This window comes from Nymphaea colorata, chromosome 4, assembly GCF_008831285.2.
Source record: "Nymphaea colorata isolate Beijing-Zhang1983 chromosome 4, ASM883128v2, whole genome shotgun sequence".
Classification (NCBI taxonomy): domain Eukaryota; kingdom Viridiplantae; phylum Streptophyta; class Magnoliopsida; order Nymphaeales; family Nymphaeaceae; genus Nymphaea; species Nymphaea colorata.
Genome location: NC_045141.1, coordinates 5,130,727 through 5,143,385, shown reverse-complemented (window position 1 = coordinate 5,143,385; position 12,659 = coordinate 5,130,727).

The following is a 12,659-nucleotide window of genomic DNA, read 5'->3' as shown; positions in this document are numbered from 1 at the left end:
CCCACATGGCTCTTGAAAAATCATCCATAATAGACAAAAGGTAATGTGCTTGAGTATGCGATGCATGGGAAAATTATTCCCAAGAGCTTTCGTAAACAGAAACTAGCAAATCAAAAGGTTTAGCAAAACACGATTCACTTAATTTGAACATCAATCTATATTGTTTAGCAACACTACATACTTCACAGAAAAGATTTGACAACTTAATGATAGAGTCATGCTTTCAGAGCATTTGATTCTTTGAGTAGGATGGGTGCCCAAGTCTCATATGCCAAACATCAAAATCTGATTGAGTGGGTTTCGTGAACAAGCAGTCTACAGTTGTAAGAGGTGACTTGAAAATGAAGAATCCCCTGATGAATCACCCAGCTCAGTCCACGTCATGGAGATTGGGTCCTGAACAAAGCACCCAGTAGTGGGGAAAATCAAATGACGCTTGGTTTTCTGAATAAATATGCTCACTGACAATATGTTGTAAGCAAACTTTGGAAGATAATACACTTTTTGAAAGAAAAATGGAAGGTGATAGAACAACTTTACCGACACATGTAGCATATATCATTTGTTGTCCTGAACTCTAATTGAAAATGCAACAACTAATTTTGTGTCATCTAGCATTGATTTATGGCAGCATGACATGTGGTGACTAGCACCAATATCTATTACCCTGGTGTCTAGTTTGAAGAATGACATAGCTATAAAGTTTATTTGGGTTACTGATCGATTTTTGAGGAGTTTTTTGAATTGAATAAATTCATCTTCAGTTAGAATTGGAGCAATGTCCTTGCTGAACTATTTTCCATGCATGGAGGAGATTAAGGCATTGGAATCAGTTTTCCCTCCAACAGAGGCCTTGATAATAGCCCCCTTGTCTAGCTCTATTTTCCACCTATAAAGTTTGGAGGGTAACCATTTAATTTGAAGCATCGTTCCTTTGATGTCCTGCAATCTTGCAGTAATTGCAGAAGTATTGTGGGTGCCTGTTTTGTTGGTTTTGAATGCATTCAAATTTGCACTTGCTGAGAGACCAACATACTCCACAGCACTAGTTGAAGGCGAGCTTCTCCTCTTGAAGGACCGGTGCATGTCTTTTGTAGAGAAGGCAAGGGTTGCGTATGTAGAATTTGCCATCTTATAGCATTGAATGAATCATTCAATCTCATAAGAAATTCAATCACTCTCTCTTCTTGTTGCTTTTCAGCAACCACTTTCAAGGCATTGCAAGAGCATTCCGAAAGAACATCATAGGACGAAAGCTTATGCCAATATTGTAAAATAAAGAGCAACAAATATATTTTCTTGATTCAAATGACTAATGGAGGACTTGAGTTGGTACTTATGAGGGGTTTGTGCTTTCAGTGAATAGGTCCTTTAAGTGTGCCCAGACTTCAATAATTGTGGTGGTGTAGATGATATGGCTTGATAATTATTTTGAGATGGAGTTAAGAATCCATGAAAGACCATGTGATTGTGAAGCCTTCCACATCATGACCTCAGGAGCTGCAACGCGGGGTTTGGGAAGACTACCTTCAACAGAGGTCAAGTTGTTTTTGGTAGACAATGCGATTCTCATAACATGAGTCCAGGTTGAGTAATTTTCACTAGTTACTAATTGTGAAACCAATATAGTACCAGGGTTGTCTGAATGATGAAGGAAAAAGAGGTTTTCAATAGTGATGATGTGTTACCATAAGAGGACTCTGCTCCACTTGCGGAAAAAGAGTTGGAAGAATTGGGAGCCTTGCCTGTTGACGCCATGGCTCTGTATTATAGTATGTAGAAATTATTTGAGTTAAGGAAGAATGTAACACAAGGAAGAGAACAGAGAATTGCTTCATATTTTCTATTGATCTTACACACCTATATACAGAAGAAAAAGTAGTACACGGTTTTTAGTTTCAACGACATTTGGCAGGCTCATCTTATCCCATGATATTTGCCTGGCTTATCTTATCCCATGACACTCGGTTGGCTCATCTCTCCCATGATATTTGGCTGGTTCATCCTAACAGCTACACTAACCAACTGAAATCTTATCGTTAAGATGTCAAAATAAGAAGATAAGAAGCGAATCTTAATTTTAACACTCCCCCTCAAACTAAGTGTAGAGTTTCTTATGTTCAGTTTGGATAGAAGATGATTAAATTCTTCGTTGCCTAAGGCCTTAGTGAATAAGTCTGCCAGCTGATCTTTGTTGTTAATGTAACTGGTTCTCACTACACCTTGATTTATTTTTTTTCAAACCACATGACAATCTAAATCTATATGTTTGGTACGCTAATGAAAAACTGGATTGGCAGCAATATGCATGGCAGTCTGATTGTCGCAGTATAGATTTGTCGGTTGTAGATGTCTCACGCCTAGATCCGACAATAAGAATTTCAACCAAGTCACTTCACATACCGCATTTGCCAATGCCGGGTATTCTGCTTCTGCAAAGGAGTGAGATACTGTGGGCTGTTTTTTTGTCTTTCATGAAATTGGAGAATCACCAAGAAGAACACAATAACTAGTTATTGACCTTCACGTTTCTTGACACGCCACCCAATCATAATCACAAAACACACTCATTTGAAGATTGGTTTGTGTGCTTAGGAGAGTACCTTCTTCGAGTCTGAGCTTTCGTTCCACTAGAAATTCCATTGGCTTGGCACCCGTTATACTTGTTTCGCATATAATGTTGAGGGCATACGTTTGCTGTGAAACATAAATTACTGCACTTGAACAAGCAATTTCTAAACCCAAAAAATATTTAAGAGTATAGGTCTTTCACAAGAAATTTCTGACATAAAAATTGCTTAGATTTGTCAATCAGCTCCTTGTTGTTGCCCGTAATAATAAGGTCGTCCACATAAACGGGAACAACAACAAAAATTGGTCTTGTTTGTAAATGAATAATGTGTGTTTGGCATTTGATTGACTGAATCCAAACTCCACTAGTGCCAAGGACAATTTGTGAAACCAATTTCGAGGAGACTGTTTGAGACCGTAGAGAGATTTATGTAATTTACATACTAGATTCTCCCCCTTACGGTCATATCTTGGTGGAACCTTCATATTTACTTCTTCAAGCAAATCGCCATGAAGAAAGACATTCTTCACATCCATTTAATATATTAACCAATCATTTTCCACAGCGACTAAAAGTAAAGTTCACATAGTTACCATTTTTGCAGCTGGTACAAATGTCTCATTGTAGTCCAGTCCTTCCTATTGAGAATAACCTTTGGCGACGAGGCGTGCCATCTTGTACCGCTCAACAGTACCATCTGATCAAAACTCGATTTTGTAAACTCACTTGCAACCGATGGGCTTAACTCCTTGTGGTGAAGTGCTCATTCTCCAAGTGTTGTTTTCCTTTAGTACTAATTTCTAAGTTCATTGTGTCTCACCACTCCCTATATCCAACTGCCACTTCAAAGGTTTTTAGGGGAGAAAAGAGAAAGTGAAGTAAAGTAAGAAAGAGGGTACCTTGTGCCTTTCAGTGCATTAAATGTCAAGTTACCATTGGTCAAGGGAGGGGAAATAAGAGAGCAATAGAAATCCCGCATTCAGGTCCTGCAAGACACAATGAGTAGGGAAGAAAGTTACGGAAAAGTTTAGTGCCTTGCTCAATTGACTCACAGAGAGTAGGTTCACTTTGAAAGAGAAAATATACAAGGAATTTTCGAGATTGAACGGTGGTAGTTTAACATCACTAGTTTGATGGACAGTTATTGTATGTCGATTAGGTAAGTTTATAGGTACTCGGCAGTTGGTTGGTTTTTGAAGTAGAGAGCTAACGGCACAAATGCACCGACTTGCTCTAGAATCGATAATCAAAGTAAGATGGGAGACACTATATGAATATATATTACCTGCGAAATTGATAAAGGAAGATGGAGTTCTAACAAGTGATAAGAGTTTCTGATACTCATCCATAGTGAATGAAGGCACAACTTCCTTGGAATTTTGACCGTTGCTGCCAGAGAAACTAGTACCATTGCTTGCATGGAGGTCCACCCGTCTTTGATTATGAATGGTAGCTGCAGCTAGTGGTGGTCGAAAGTTGGGATCATGGAATCGATGTCCTCGAGGATAGCCATTCAACTTGAAATATTTATCTTTCACATGACCTGTGTTATGACAATTGCTACAGATTGGTCATCTTTGATGTCTTTCTTTATTTCATTGAAACTTGAAACTTTGTTCAAGTTATGTTGCTTTGAGAATATGATTGTGTGATATTGCCAAGGTGGTGTGAGAGGCTGATGGCGTGAATCTTGCTTTGTGCAGTTGTTCCTCCTGCAAGACTAGAGTAGATAATTTGTTTACTGTGGATAAGGGACAAGCAATAAAATCTGTCCTCTAATAGCATCATATGAGTCATTCAGTCCCTTCAGTAACTAAATTACATGTTCTCTTTGGATTTGATCCGAATAATTTTTTATGCCCCCACATGAACGCAGACACAGAATTGTAGTAATTTAATTCTTCCCAAAGCACTTTGATTTTTATACAATATGTTTTGTATAATATGTAGTAACAGACATGGACTCTTGTTGTAATCGATGTATTGAACTGTGTAGCTGAAAGACTCTTGGTGCAAGACTCTGAGTATATCTTTCTTTTAACTCCGTCCATATTACTTGATCTGAGGCAGCATAAGTGATGCTAGCATGAATCTCCTTATTAATTGAATTAAGAATACATGCTAGAGCCAAATTGTTACATTGTACCCACAACATACGATTATGTTCATCCTCTTTAGGCTCTTTGATAGTCCGATCAACGAATCCTAACTTGTTTTTGGCTGATAGAGCCATGATCATGACCCTGCTCCAGATTGCATAGTTATCACCGATAAGTGGTTGAGATACTAACCCACTTCCGAAATTATCCGAATGATGCAAATAGAAGAGATCAAATATCACCTGGGCATTTTCATGGCCATTGATATTTCCAGACTCATTGTTCTTTCCTTTGTCGGCCATGACTCCTCCTTAATGCTGAGGACTCAATACCCGACTTCCCATGCAAAGGAGAAGAAAAAACGCCACAGGAAAGATGGTGGAAATCTGGCTGGCTCTGATCACGTCACCGGTCGAGCAGGAGTCACCACGGCCTTACGATGTTGTTTGACCCTTTTGGGGCCCAATGGGGGTCGACACCAGAGGCGGCAAGTGAAGAAATAGAGGGCATCAAGAAACTTGAAACAAAGAGAGGGACGGCCACGAATTCGAGGATTCCAGCTGTGAGAGGATACCTCAGTGATCGAGGTTGGCTTGTTAGGTTCACCTTCCTTTGGGGATGTCAATGAATTTTGACAGGAAAAGGTGGTCAGCATTGCGAACAGTAGTGAAAGGGGCAGGTTCACCGAAGAACCACTCTATAGAATGCAGGGAATCCTCCAATCGTAGGGATTAGATCGATGCTTGCTCGAACTGTTCTGGGATGACTGCTGGAGGATCGTGGAAGGCTGGCAATGCTACCTGATCCGCTGGATGCCAGAAACAGTGCACGTGATTAAGAAAGTCACTAGTTTAAGTCACCACGGTTTTTGGTTTCAACGACATTTGACTGGCTCATCTTATCCCACTACATTCGGCTGGTCATCTTCACCCATGATGTTTGGCATCGTGCTCTTCTTCCTTTCACATATTTATACTCTTTTTTGTACAAAATCAAATACAGGCATGAAAGAATATTTTCTATTATACAGAATCTGCCTTCAACCTTCTAGAGAATTCCACATGCGTGACAAAGAACACCACAATTCAATTTTACACCTTTACAATAGGTGTAAGGAAAACAAAGTTAATACACAGCTTTAAGAATTAGTTTTCATTTTTGTAACAGATCCCTAGAGGCAGAAGGCCATAACATTCTTCCGTTTGAGCTTCACAGCCTCTTGAAAGTTGGAAATTGCTAAATCATAATTTCTCTAGTAAATCTCTTTAGAAGAGGACGACAACATTGATGATGGTGGAGTTGGCAACAATAAGCTCATGAGGCGGCCTGCAACACACTTTACACTTAAGAGAGGAAATAAACTCTCTACCCCTTCTTCATGTGCTCCCCATCCCTGTTTCCATCACTGAGAAGCTCTCTATCTCTCTCTCTCTCAAGTGTTTAGTATAGTGTCGATGACATGGGTGGATATTCAAAGCTGGTTATATGCCCAGGCTTGTGCACAGGCTCCCATGGATGCCAAGTTCCCAAAAAGTGGGCTAAGGAGCTAGTACAAGTGGGCAGGGGGCACTTGTCATTTTCGTAAAGGCTATGCACCATACATGTAACCAGATGTCGTGGGTCTTGATGAAAAAATGCAGCTATAAAATTAAGAAGGCTTATGAACAAAATGTCAGTTGCAGTGGATTTGGAGGTGGCCCAAACCTTGTCAAGTGCTCGACCAAGTTTGCAATGGTTTTAGATTTGGATGTTAATTGAAATTGGGGATTCAAATTTGGGTTCAGATTTATAAATTTATAATAATGTAGAATAAAATATATTATTTAGATCCGGATCTATAAATTTGGGTTTAGATATCCATTATCCTTTTTTTTCTGGTATCTGATTGGGTATCTATTTGATGCTGAGTCTCAATCTGAATTTAATCGGATGCCAATTTTTAATACTGAATCTGATCTGATTTTTTATTTGGATATCAAATTACTCTTTTTTTCATATCTGATTTTTCTAAAAAAACTTGATCTGGTATTTGATCTGAATCTGATTCATTGACATCCCTAATAACCTCCTGACCAAAGACTAATAGAACGATGAACTCCTTGGGTCTCCGGAGGCTTGAGGAAGTAAATGCCAACAGGGAAATAGAAAATGGCGAGGACAGATATGGGAGATGAAGATCTCAGATGATGTTACACAGCTATTCGTGACACATTATTTCCACCATCAAATGGCAGCATACATCATCATTGAAGATAATGGAAGGTATAAGAATATGTTAGTTTCTTATGTCTACATGCTTAAATCAATTATCAAATAGATAAATTGTTTTTAATTGAATGAATCACCTTATGTTGAGAAGATTCAAGAGGCATTGAGCCTACGAACACTAATTTCTTTTGAATATTTTATTGCAATACAATATAGAGTCGATAAATGTAAAAGAATTAGGTTTTTGCTATTTGTATGTGGATTCTTTTTCAATGAATTACATGAATTACATATTGCAATACAATATAGAGCCTAGGAACATTCTCTCTTTTTCATGAATTACATGAATGTTGAGAACCAGGTTTTTGCTATTCGTATCTGGATTCTTTTTCAATACATGATAAAGTAGGTAATCTAGTTATGGTCCTTTCTCTTGTGAGCTCTCTAGTTCCATTGATGTACATGCCTCGCATGCAACTTGCTGTTGATTGTGAAACATGAACTTTGTAGTGGTTCATCTCTGTCAACCTATTGCAATGTTTTAAGATCAAGCTACTGATATTGTTCCCAAGAAACAAATTAAAAATGTGAAGGATGAATTGGTAAGAAAACTGACTTCTTTATTTGATAATGGACATATAATAGTTGAAGACATATAAAACCTTTTTGTCATGTTAGTTTCCCCTTTCTTCTGTTCCGTCTTAGTTGAAAATTAGTCATATACCATTATATACCATTACACAATAATATCAATTACTCATTGTTATTTAATACAATAACATCTAACGGTATTAATTTGTACATGCTGCCATGTTCGGTAGTTGACAGCATGATGGCCTAATTTGACTGTTATTACTTATTGGTATAGCAATTAAAGAAGTTATGTTTTTTAAAGTATAAATATTTATCTGTTCCCGGTGATGGAAAATACAGAGCAGAATGCATGCACCATTTGACGTTTCAAAATCTGATGCATGGAGTGTTCATCTCTCTCTCTCTCTCTCGCTCTCTCTCTCTCTCTATTTGTTTCAGTAGTCTATGTTTTTGTTTGTTGGTATCGATCTAGATTATCTATTTGAAACCGTCCCACTTTCAAATTAGGCAAAACTAGCTTACCTGCTATAGAAGCGGCATTTTGTTTTGTTTTCAAAAGAAAAAGGGGACCTATAGCAGTGAAGAAATCACTGCTGTAAGAACTTCTAGCAATGACTTCTACCATTGTCAATAACTCAACAAGTTGTTACCAATGATATTATTGGCAATGACCCTTGGCCTAACAAAAGACTTTTCTCCGTGCTGTAAAGGGCAAGGTCAACCTTATCTATTGGCTAGAGCAAGAGTTGACAGGAATAAAATGGTAAGGCTCAAGGCTCGTTTAAGCAAGAACAGTATTTTTATAGTAACCAATGATAGGTTAATCTAATGATCAACCTTCAGATGAACATAAGCTGAGACTTTATAGTCTGCCTCCCAGGATTTCCTGAATCCCAGCAGCGGTTATCGCCAGAGAGAATTTTTGGCTGGTTCGTAATGGTAACAAAATAAACTTTTGAATTTCATTTTAATGAAATCTTTTATTTTGGAAATGAGTTTTTCAATTTAATCTGGCTTGCACTTACGAGATGAAGGATAGGGCTTAGGGCCACTATCCAACAGAATTAACAACCAAATTGAAGCGCCCAATTTGACATTTTTTTGTAACGATTTGTACCGGTGCAAAAGAAATCTAGCCATATAAAGAACTTTTGGGAAAAGAGGAGGCAGGGCTATAGAAAAATACATCAATGTCTTTTTTGGCCCCTTAAAATAGTGCATCAACCTGTTGCGCATCATCACAAGCCAACACTCCTCATCCGCCACCACTCCTTTCCTCCCCTTGCAATATCTTGTGAGTTTCAGATGACGCACAAGAGAAAATCAGGGCTGCCACGGAATCAACAGGGCATAACCGAGGAGGCTGGGAATGGATGGAACAGAGCAGCATGCTCTTCTTCCTTTCACATATTTATACTCTTTCTATACATAATCAATTTTTTTACAGGCATAAAAGAATATTTTCTGTTACAACCAAATCATGCCTTCAACCTTCTATAGAATTTCACATGCGTGGCAAGGAATACTACAATTCAATTTTACAGCTTTACAATAGGTGTAAAAAAACAAAGTTAATATCACACAGATTTAAGAATTCATTTTCATTTTCCATAACAGATTCCAAGAGGCAGAATGCCCTACCGTTCTTTCATTTGAGCTTCATAGCCTCCTGGAGGTTGGAAATTGCTAAGTCATACCTTCTCTACTAAATATCTTGAGAAGACAACGATGACATTGATGATGGTGGAGTTGGCAACAACAAGCTCATGAGGAGGCCCACGACACACTTTACACTTAACAGAGGAAATAAACTCTTAACAGAGAAAGCTGCTCAAGGTCACGTTCGGGGGAAGGAAATTAGTGAGAGACCCTTCTTTCCTCCTCTTCCCCAGTTGATCCCACTTGTTCACCACATCCGTCATGCATATATGCATGGTTTCTTTTTGTAGTAGAGGATATTTTTTTTAACAGCAGAATGTAAAATGTATTTAGGTGTAGTTAACTAGTAAAATAATTATATGGAGAGTGAAAAATATGTTTTTTTTTAATTATATGGCAATTATCCATGGTACACTTCTTCCCATGCATCAATTCCAGAAAGCAGTAGAGGAGTGCTTCTCATTTCTTCAGTTTCACCAAAGGAATGACTATTCAATCTATATATATGGTATGCAGACCAAAGTTTTCAATGATCATTGTTATTTTTCAATCGATAAAAATATGTATCTTTATGACATATAGGATATGCTAGCCTCTTCTTCTGCTGAAAATTTGTTTATTGTCACACACTAATTACTAATTGCATCATCAGTTTCTATACCAACATCTGACAATAATTTTAATTCAAAGCGGCTGCAAATAGACATTTACTTTTTCTCAAAAAAAATTTGGCCCAAAATTAGCAATGACCACCTTGGCTTTTTTTGTTGAAGAGAAGAAAATCTTTTAGAAGTTCCTGAAGATCCAAAAAGCGAAGGAAAAACAGGCTGCTAAGAGCTAACACTTCGAGTTGGTAGAAAATCTTGATTTAGTTGACGGCAAACATCTTGGTGTTGATGAGCGTTGCAACGAGTGATTTGTTTCTCAGACAACAGTTGGAAATGCATTAGTTACATGCAGCTTTGCATTTTGACGACATTTCATGGCTGTTTATGTTGGTTTTAATTTTATTTGCCCTGTACAGTTGTCTTGGTGCCGCCTCTTTTGGATGTTCAAACAACTGCTGACGTCTTTGAGGGGCGACACTCCCTTGGGAAGAGTGTTTGAGTGTAGTGCAAATAAGTTGACACATTCTGATATTATGAGATTGTTAAATCTCTCAGTTTGTGCTCCACACAGCAAAGATAGTGATTGTACGATAAGAATAACAAGGTAACAATTATCTGTTCATGACAAAGTTTTCTGAGTTCTCTTGGTTAGGTACCATATGTTTCTTTTTTTTTTTTACTACTAAGCAATGTGGTATAATCTGAAAGAAAAGTACGATTTCTTAATAAAACAACCAAAAGATAACTAGGGTTGTGTTTGTTTTATCATGAATCTTAGATCTGCAGTGGTTTAAAGGATCTCATATCCATGAATTTGAGTTGGACAGCCCCCTCCCTTTTCAATATGCCATAAATTCATGGTTTTTAACAAGAATTTAAAATTTATGCTATTGAAATCCTAAGTACCCCTCAAAATGGGCTAGGGAGCCAGTGGGCAGGGGGCAGGGGGGGCACTTGTCATTTTCTTAAAGGCTATGGACCGTGCATGTAACATGATCTTGTGGGTATTGACTAAAAAAGCAAGAAGGCTTATGAACAAAATATCACTTGGAGTAGATATAGAGGTGGCCTAAACCTCGTCACGTGCTCGACCAAGTTTGTCTTGGTTTCAGAATAACCGTTCATGCATCTTAACCTTGATATGTCAAAGGTGTAGGACAAAGTTAAATGGAACTTCATTAGGAAATCCCTACACCACCTTGGTTTTTGTGATAATTGGGTTTCTAAGGTAATGATTTTGGAGAAACAAACACATATGCTCTCATTATTAAAGGAATAAATGAAGTTTTTTTTTTTATAGTCAGGGGGGGCTTCATCAAGGAGATCCCCTGTCTTTCTATCATTTATCCCAACGAAAATACTAGAAGAGGATCATATGAGGCCAACTCATACCAGTTGGCCTTGAATTTCATATAGTATGCTGATATAGAAATGCATCTTCATTAATCTTACTAATCACAATCTTAATTTGAAAATTGTGTGGTACTTTGGTAAAAGCATTCTTGTAAATCTAATTGCACTTTTCTCTCTATGGCAGTATATATAACACTATCTTCTATTTTATGAGATAATGAGTTGATGATCTAGAACAAGAGCATACAATTGTAATAAGATCTCAACAGAAAATTTAGAGAAAAAACTTCAAGCATAGGCAATGAACCATTAATGAATGATATTTTGTTCTTAGTGACAAGTGCCATTATCATTGGCCATGTCCAAGTGCCATAGCTATTACCACTAAGATGCTAATTCACCAACAAATCTCATGGGTTGTCTAAATGATGCATCAAATAAGGGACGTCAAATTCTATGTTGATGTCAAACAAAGTATTTGAACTAGAGGTTATTGGGTCTCTAGTAAGCGAATTCATATTTGCATTTGTTTTCGCCATATGTTGACCAAGATGAAAGTGCAAGCAGGGATGATCAGATGATGATCAGGAAATAACCACATAGCGGTCAATAATATACCAAGATCATGCTAAAAGAAAAAGTGCTTAGAGCTCTGATACCATAATAAAATCAAAACTACGTATGGTGGAAAACAAAACACAAGTAAAACAAAGTGAAATAGGGTATCAGAGCAAAACAGAAAGCACATACACATGCGATGGAGAGGCTAAAATAGCACTTCCTTGGTTACTAAACTCTTATAGTGTGCAAGAAGTTTGTTGAGAAGAATCAAATGATATCTGTTCTAATTACAATAAGTGCCCTTATAAACGATTAATAAAACTATTTTTTGCTATTTACAATTAAACTTATCTACTAGTAATTATCCTTATCTTAAAAGAAAGTATTCTGCACAACAGTTCTCCACTACCAAATCCCTCTAGAGATTCCAGCAGATGAACAAACTTTCACGTAACTTCTGATTGTGCCACAACAGGCTAACAATTACGAGTCCTCATAGGACTACATGCATTATTTAGAAAGGAAAAATTTTAAATATGCTTAAAGATTTGAAATGGCAAACAACCACATTTTGTAAGAAGGCCATTAAAACATATTTCTGTATTTTGTTTTTTGCCTTCAAAATAACATCAACATTTCTCAACAGATTCATTACATAATTACTAGCCTATCTTGTTCTATCATGCCACACAAAATTTGAAATTGTAGTATGATAAGAACTAGCAAATAAAGATTCAAACATATGGGATTGGTCCACTTTATTCCAGCCACTTGCCCGTTTATCCATTAGCTAGACATACATATTGTCTTTACCGCTTCCCCCCTCCAAACTGCATTTTATTGTTCATCTCATCCGTAACCCAAAAAAAAATAGATTTGTTAACTCAAATATTGCACTTCTTACCTTTGCATATATTAGATATGGATAGAAGATTTTACTTATCTCTAAAACATTATCATGGGTTAATAGAAACCTCTTATTTTTGACTTGATTTGCCTTAATGT